General features: G+C 32.2%; 1 long non-coding RNA gene across 1 annotated transcript in view; it reads left to right on the top strand.

Annotated features, from left to right (window-relative positions):
* Nucleotides 1-2,947: 2,947 nt before the first annotated feature.
* Nucleotides 2,948-8,478, top strand: part of LOC111089299 — a 23,025-nt gene continuing 17,494 nt past the window's right edge. The window contains exon 1 of the long non-coding RNA XR_002613576.1: nt 2,948-3,077. This is a non-coding gene — a long non-coding RNA (uncharacterized LOC111089299). The remainder of the gene's footprint in view (nt 3,078-8,478) is intronic.

Genomic DNA, 8,478 nt, shown 5'->3' on the forward strand with positions numbered 1-8,478 from the left:
TAATATATTGTTTGAAACTATATGTTCAATATCATATTGTGAGAAACTTATGTTATGTTTAATACATTGTTTAAAACTACAATATGTTCAATATCATATTGTGTGAAACCTCTATTATGTTTAATATATTGTTTAAAACTATAATATGTTCAATATCATATTGTGTGAAACTTCTATTATGTTTAATACATTGTTTAAAACTATAATATGTTCAATATCATATTGTGTGAAACTTCTGTTATGTTTAATATATTGTTTAAAACTATAATATGTTCAATATCCTATTGTGTGAAACTTCTGTCACGTATATATCATACAGTGTAAGACTATTATTAAGTTTAATATCATTTCAACGATTAAGAAGTTGTAGAAACGTGTATTTTCAAAGCTTTACGTTTTAATTTGTCAAAGAAATTCATTATATTTGATTTGTTTACTCCGTTCTTAGAATGAAAAGTTTCATCGTGCGCGAGATTGTAACGGACATCAAGTAGCGAAATGATTGGTAAACAATCAAGACACGAAGTCCGTTCGTGTTCAATATACACACCACTGAGAATACTGTTATTTGTATTTGTACCAGTCCAAAAAGTAAACAGTAGTTGGTAATATGTCTCTTATAAAACATGTTAAATAAAGAAAACATTAGCTAATTTTTGTTCTACAAGAACCAATATAGATTTTTAAACAAATTGTTAACTCCTCCTACAATTCAAGAGACATTAATTCCATGTGTATTGTTCTTGTGTGTACTAGTCAAATACCCCAAAACGTTCTTCGACTAATGTGTTGGAACATTTCTACGAGGACTATTGGTCAATTTCAAAATTACAGCCTAAGGTTTTAATATACTGACAACACTAGCTATTCCCTCGTAAAACACATTTCATTTCTCAGTGGTGGATCGAAATGTGATCAATGAGAAGCATTATTATTTCAGATTTTCCTGACAAAGCTACACAAAAGTGTCTACGCATAACCGTTCTTAATTTTGAATTGATTGATTACAAGGAAAACATTTAATCAGCAGCACCAACCGTCCACCCTTGGGCTACTTGAGTTATCTACCCGAATAGTTGGATATGACCATCACTATTATAGAGGATCGACGGTCCCAAAGCGCGGAGCGTGTTTTCGTGTAAATGAGGCTCGAACCATGTACCCTTGGATTAATAGCTCGGACATGGCGACCAGTAGGACACGATCAGCACAATAATTGCTTAAATTTACGAGATACCTTTTCTAAGTCTTGAGGCAATAGCATAACTTTTCAGGAGTTTTAGATTTGAATAATGAAACGAAAAATGGAAATGAATAACCATTATACCGACATGAAGTATAAATGAAAGAAGAAATAGTTTTACATTTTTACTGTAGAAATGAATAATGTAGAACCAGAATTAATTTTATAGCCAAGAGAGTAACGTTGTGGCACAGTTTTACTGTAGAAATGAATAATGTAGAACCAGAATTAATTTTATAGCCAAGAGAGTAACGTTGTGGCACAGTTTTACTGTAGAAATGAATAATGTAGAACCAGAATTAATTTTATAGCCAAGAGAATAACGTTGTGGCACAGTTTTACTGTAGAAATGAATAATGTAGAACCAGAATTAATTTTATAGCCAAGAGAGTAACGTTGTGGCACAGTTTTACTGTAGAGATGAATAATGTAGAACCAGAATTAATTCTACTGATTGTAAAAATATTTTATAGTGGCTCTTTATTTGTTTCATTTTCAATGATAAATAATCTTTACATATCTTACGAAGATTATTCTCGGTTTTCGAACAGAAAGTTTTTAAACAATTTTTTTTATTATTTCAGAACGTTATTCTATTCTACAGTAGAGAACGTTGTTTGTACGTAGTAGGACAGTACGTTAGAACGTTGTTTGTACGTAGTAGGACAGTACGTTAGAACGTTGTTTGTACGTAGTAGGACAGTACGTTAAAATATACCTAAAATAATTATTTTACATGCTTTAAATAGCAATTTAAAATCTCTACATAAGCGATATGTTGTCAGTTAAACTATTATAGAACCGAGAGAGAGAGGAAAGGGGGTTCGCTGCGGGAAGGAAGCTGGATCGTGATGAAACTTAGGAAAGTTAAAAACAAAAGTGGGTTCGATACCGATAGCTTCTGTAGGAGACAAGCTCAATTATGTTGTAATTAATTGTTAATTAACAACATGATAGGGCCATCAGACCCGCTCTTATTGAATATAGTGGCAAACTAAACTAATTTAAATGTTAACCTATAATGACAACAAACTCTAACCTAACCTCTTGATAAAATAACCAGATCACCTTGTTGAAATAAGTGACAGAAGCCGACAAGCTGACAGTTTTGTTCAAGCTTATGAAAGAGTAGTACGGATAACATGGCAAAGGTTCTCAGTGGGGGCCTGTTCCCCTTTACATTCACTTTCTATAATCTTCAGAATAATACTACAGCTTTAGTGTTAATCTACATTATAGTTAGTTTTCCTTAACTCAAATATTAATGAATTAATTAATCCAATATTTGTATTTGATGCAGAGGATATCATTAATATCTTTCCAAACATTAATATCGCCGCAGACTCGTCATCTGTATATATTCATGACATCGTTGTAATGTGACGTAATTCAGATGGAACTTCTTAAGACAAAATTAGTTGCATATTCGACCGCAAGGGCTTCAATTTTGATAGTAATTCTATATCAAAAGGATATATTGTTTTAAGTAAACAATGGTTAAAAAAGAAAGTGCCGTCGTCAAAAAGTATCATATCATATCGTCAGAGCATTATCTAAAGTAATGCAGTTTTCAATACTATAAAGAAATGGCGTTTAGTACGTAATTGAAATGTAAGGTAATATACAGTAATAAAAATAGCTTAGGTACCAGATGAACTATAGCAATCAACACGATCTACTTAAATCCTTTTTAAACAGGTTAGTCTTTCGGATGAACGCATGGTATTTATGCGTGGAGTAAAGCCATCAACAGAGGGACTGTTTCGTTGTGAAGTCTCAGCTGACGCTCCATCATTTCAGACAGTGTCAGCGCAAAAATATATGATAGTGAAAGGTAAGATAATAATATCTCTAATATCTGATATACTATTAACGTAATATGAGTTGAATAAGGAGCCCTAAAATTGTATTGTGTGTTTATTTTCTGTCACAAAATAGAAGCAAACAAATAAGTAATTGAATATCGAATCTATAATACTAACAAACAATGTAGTAGATTAATAAAAAAATACATTTGATGCGGTTTCTAATAATAAAACACCTTTATATGAGAGTGTAAATAATAAACTACCCAGTTTGTGGTTTTCACATCGCCAAAATATTTGTAAATACGGATAAAGACAACCTAACAGGGTAACTAGATTTGCAAGTTAAGAAGACATCGCAACAGGATAATTAGATTTCCAAGTACGACTCTAAAAAATGTTGGATTTTCTGCGATATACAGAAGCCTAAATGCGCACGCTTTTTCTTATTACAAACGATTAAAAGCTAACTAGTATACTAGGAAAGCACTTTTGGTTTCTATTGGTTCATGTTCGTACTTGTTTTATTAAAAGCTAACTAGTATACTAGGAAAGCACTTTCGGTTTCTACTGGTTCATGTTCGTACTTGATTTATTAAAAGCTAACTATATACTAGGAAAGCACTTTCGGTTTCTATTGGTTCATGTTCGTACTTGTTTTATTAAAAGCTAACTAGTATACTAGGAAAGCACTTTCGGTTTCTACTGGTTCATGTTCGTACTTGATTTATTAAAAGCTAACTAGTATACTAAAAAAGCACTTTCGGTTCATGCTCGTACTTGATTTAAGCTTAAAAACTGCTAGATATTCAAATCGGTATGGATAATTATAATCACACCAAATTCACATAGCTGATGGAGTTAGCTGGAGATTATTAGATTATCTTCACGTTTAATGCCTAGTTCCTTTATCAGGTATACCCTAAGTAACTGTGAAATGTTCATATTGCTCAAAAAGTGTCTGCCTAATTTTGTTCATTAAATAAGTGAAAATGATCCAGAGTCTGCCTACTTTTGTCCTTTAAGATATACGAAAACGAACTATAATCTGCCTACTTTTGTCCTTTAAGATATACGAAAACGAACTAGAATCGGCCTACTTTTGTCCTTTAAGATATACGAAAACGAACTAGAATCTGCCTACTTTTGTCCTTTAAGATATACGAAAACGAACTAGAATCTGCCTACTTTTGTCCTTTAAGATATACGAAAACGAACTAGAATCGGGCTACTTTTGTCCTTTAAGATATACGAAAACGAACTAGAATCTGCCTACTTTTGACTTTTAAGATAAGTGACAACGATCCAGAGTCTGCCTACTTTTGACTTTTAAGATAAGTGAAAACGAACTAGAATCTGCCTACTTTTGACTTTTAAGATAAGTGAAAACGATCCAGAGTCTGCCTACTTTTGTCCATTAAGATAAGTGAAAATGATCCAGAATCTGCCTACTTTTGTTTTTTAAAATAAATGCAAATTACCTAGATACTTTCCAGGTATTAGTATTACAGTATTAGAGAAGTTATAGCTAAAGACAAATATTTGAGAATAAAATGGTGTCTGCCTCGAATTCTGTGTAATTATGATGCAACAAAGGAAGGGGTGTTGGTTCAAAAAGTGTAAACCAATTTAAGTGTTATTCTCCTCCTTGAGACTAAATCTTTAAACGGAAAAGGTAAAACGTTCCTTTAGTCAAGGAATACATACAAAAGTACTAAAAGCAAAAGATAACCGTTCCTTTAATGCATACACAAATACTAAATATGAAGGTCAACCGTTCCTATAATGCATACACAAGTACTAAATATCAAGGTCAACCGTTCCTTTAATGCATACACAAGTACTAAATATGAAGGATAACCGTTCCTTTAATGCATACAAAAAGTACTAAATATGAAGGTCAACCGTTCCTTTAATGCATACACAAGTACTAAATATGAAGGATAACCGTTCTTTTAATGCATACAAAAAGTACTAAATATGAAGGTCAACCGTTCCTATAATACATAGACAAGTACTAAATATGAAAGTCAAAAAATATTTAGGTTCGTAAAGTCAAGTTCTTCATTTTATAATAGTTTAAAACAAAGACTGGTGTTGGTGGTTTCATTCAATCGTCGTTACAAAATATTTTTTCAGTAACTTATTATTAATCGTAAAAGAACAAAGACGTATCGAAACCATAATTCGCACATCATGAGTTTTACGTGAATGAAAATCATGTACGTGCAGAGAGTTGTGTAACAAAATGAGTATTATAACTGCCTTCTATTATTAGGCTTCTCAATTCAGAGGGATAGGAATTCTACACGAACACATATAGTAGTCAGGTTACAAAATGCACCACATGTAATGTTTTGTATAAATTGACCATTTCGTTGGTGTGGCTCGTATTATATTGACTTCTTTATGTCTTCTGGCTTAAGTAGGTGGTAGTAACGCATTGAAAAAATATTTTCGAGAACGCGAGTTGGAACTACGTACGTTTAATACCCAATACAAACGTTCGTTTAACAAGCTGTGGGTCTCCACTTTATTGTATCCAGAATATTATCTCGTAACTTTGAACTTCAGTCTGTATATGTATTGTTATATAAAATCGTACTTCAGTTTCAAATCTTGCAAAAACTTTATTTCAAAATGTATTTCCTCCATATTACTAAAACTTCTTCAAAGCTTCCCCATGTTACTAAAACTTCTTCAAAGCTTCCTCCATATTGCTAAAACTTCTTCAAAACTTCTCATATTACTAAAACTTCTTCAAAGCTTCCCCATGTTACTAAAACTTCTTCAAAGCTTCCCCATGTTACTAAAACTTCTTCAAAGCTTCCCCATGTTACTAAAACTTCTTCAAAACTTCTCATATTACTAAAACTTCTTCAAATTTCCTCCACAATACAAAACTTCTTCAAAGCTTCTCCGTGTAACTAAAACTTATTCAAAATTTCTCATATTACTAGAACTTCTTCAAAACTTCCTCCATATTGCTAAAACTTCTTCAAAGCTTCCCCATGTTACTAAAACTTCTTCAAACTTCCTCCACAATACAAAACTTCTTCAAAGCTTCTCCGTGTAACTAAAACGTTTTTCAAAACTTCTCATATTACTAAAACTTCTTCAAAGCTTCCCCATGTTACTAAAACTTCTTCAAACTTCCTCATGTTATTAAAACTTCTTCAAAATTTCTCATATTACTAAAACTTCTTCAAAACTTCCTCCATATTATTAAAACTTTTCAAATGTTACCCCATATTACTAAAACTTCTTCAAAGTTCTGGTGGTTTTAGAGTTATTTTTCCACTACTTCGCCCCCTGTTGATGGACCTTCACCAAATTTGGTATGGAGGTTTGTTGGGTCCATGCGGAGATACATACAAATTTTCAGTTTTGCATTTTGCGTTTTTATGGGCGTTTTCGCGTTTGTAACCACAACTTCGCCCCCTTTTCTTGGATCTTCACCAAATTTGGCATGCACGTTTGTTGGATCCATGCGGAGATACATGCAAACTTGCGGTTTCACATTTTTTATGGGCGTTTTTTTACAATTACATATAAGGGAAGCAACTTTTCATGTCCTAAGATAACCTTTCAATAATCATGAATATACATAACTTCCGTCCAGGGAACGAATACTCCAGCTAAGTTGGTAATAAAGTGATAAAAACACATGTAACAAGGCACGTTGTATATCACACAAAGGGCTACAAGGGTTGTTCCCACCGAAGAGATCGAATCCCAAATTTTTGCGGTATAAGCCTTCAATCTTAACACCGACAGAGAGGGGTCGACTTATTGAGAACAAGACATTTATTCATATGGTGGGCAGTTACTGTCTGTTTCTATTACGTTTATATAATACATTTATTAACATTAAAATCCATTGTGAAACCTCTAATTAAAAATATTGTAGTGACAGACCACAAACTGACACATTGCATTTATATACATTACTTTCACCAGCGGATGGTTTTTGAAGATATACATGTTTATTCAATGTTATTAAAGCTTTCGAGACTTGCGTGTTTTATTGCATGAAGCTAGCTAAATGTACACCTCGTTTTCAATATATATAATTCATCTCAATAAATATTGATGGAAGATTAAGATTTAATAGCATTTTTCTGACTGAATATTGGTTATCGAAAGCTTCTGACGCAAGACTAGAAATGTAACCAACTTAGCTTACACTACAAACGTGACGTAGTGCGGATTTGTTGTCCAGTTTACAGGAAACCATGGCAATAAACCAAGAATGAAGTTTTATGACTTCTTGACTGTTAATAATAGTATTACAAACCACGAGCAATATTTCTGACTCACTGGATTCGTTGAGTCAATACAATGAATGTCTGTGTCGGTCTTCTTTTAAAGCAAGAAGCGAAAACTAGTTTAAAAAAATTACTTTGAAAATAATTAGATCAAGGAACTTGTTCTTTTATATTATATCCCTAACATTCGTGTCTTTACAAACCGTGGTTTCACACAGCAGTTTTAATTTTGTTGCAAAACTGAAATTTTAATTAAAAAATAATGAACAAATTTCAAAGCATTTGTTATTTAATCAAGGTTATTGAACTACAACTATTACAGTTACCGCTAAGTTACTAATAACTTGTAGAAGTGTCGGTTTGTTTTTGTCTAAAGTTATTTTTTAAGGTAGTTTGGTGTTTAGTACTACAAGTTTGTAAGTGATTTGGTGTTTAGTACTACAAGTTTGTAAGTGGTTTGACTTTTAATACTACAAACTTGTAGGTGGTTTGATGTTTATTACTACAATTTTGTAAGTGTTTTGATGTTTAGTATTACAAGTTTGTAAGTGGTTTGGTGTTTATTACTACAATTTTGTAAGAAGTTTGCTGTTTAGTACTACACATTTGTAAGTGGTTTGATGTTTAGTATTATAAGTCTGTAAGTGTTTTGATGTTTAGTATTACAAGTTTGTAAGTGGTTTGGTGTTTATTACTACAATTTAGTAAGTGGTTTGATGTTTATTACTACAAGTTTGTAATTGTGCTAATAATGCTTGGAGACTGCTTGAATGGGTAATGAAGAAAACTTTAATATAAGTTTAACATAACAGCAAATGTACAACGTTTCGACAAGGTTTTGTCATCATCAGGTACAAGTAGTTTACACTGACATAGATATATTTATATATATATATATACACTATGGAACAAAGAGGTCACATGACCGGATACTGTTGCCCGACTTAGAAGAGATAATTTTGGCACCCCAGGGTGTTGGTTTAGAGTAGGGTTGTTTTTTCAATTAAGATGGATTCCTTGATCTTTCGTTTGTTTATGTTTGGTTCTTTGTTTAAAATTACTGTGTTTTTAATAGATATGCTGTGGTTTTTTGAGTTGCAATAGTGGAAAACATGGAACGGTTTTTTATTGTTTTCTGTGAATCTGGTTTCCAATTTTTTTC

This window comes from Limulus polyphemus, unplaced genomic scaffold (assembly GCF_000517525.1).
Source record: "Limulus polyphemus unplaced genomic scaffold, Limulus_polyphemus-2.1.2 Scaffold5829, whole genome shotgun sequence".
Lineage (NCBI taxonomy): Eukaryota > Metazoa > Arthropoda > Merostomata > Xiphosura > Limulidae > Limulus > Limulus polyphemus.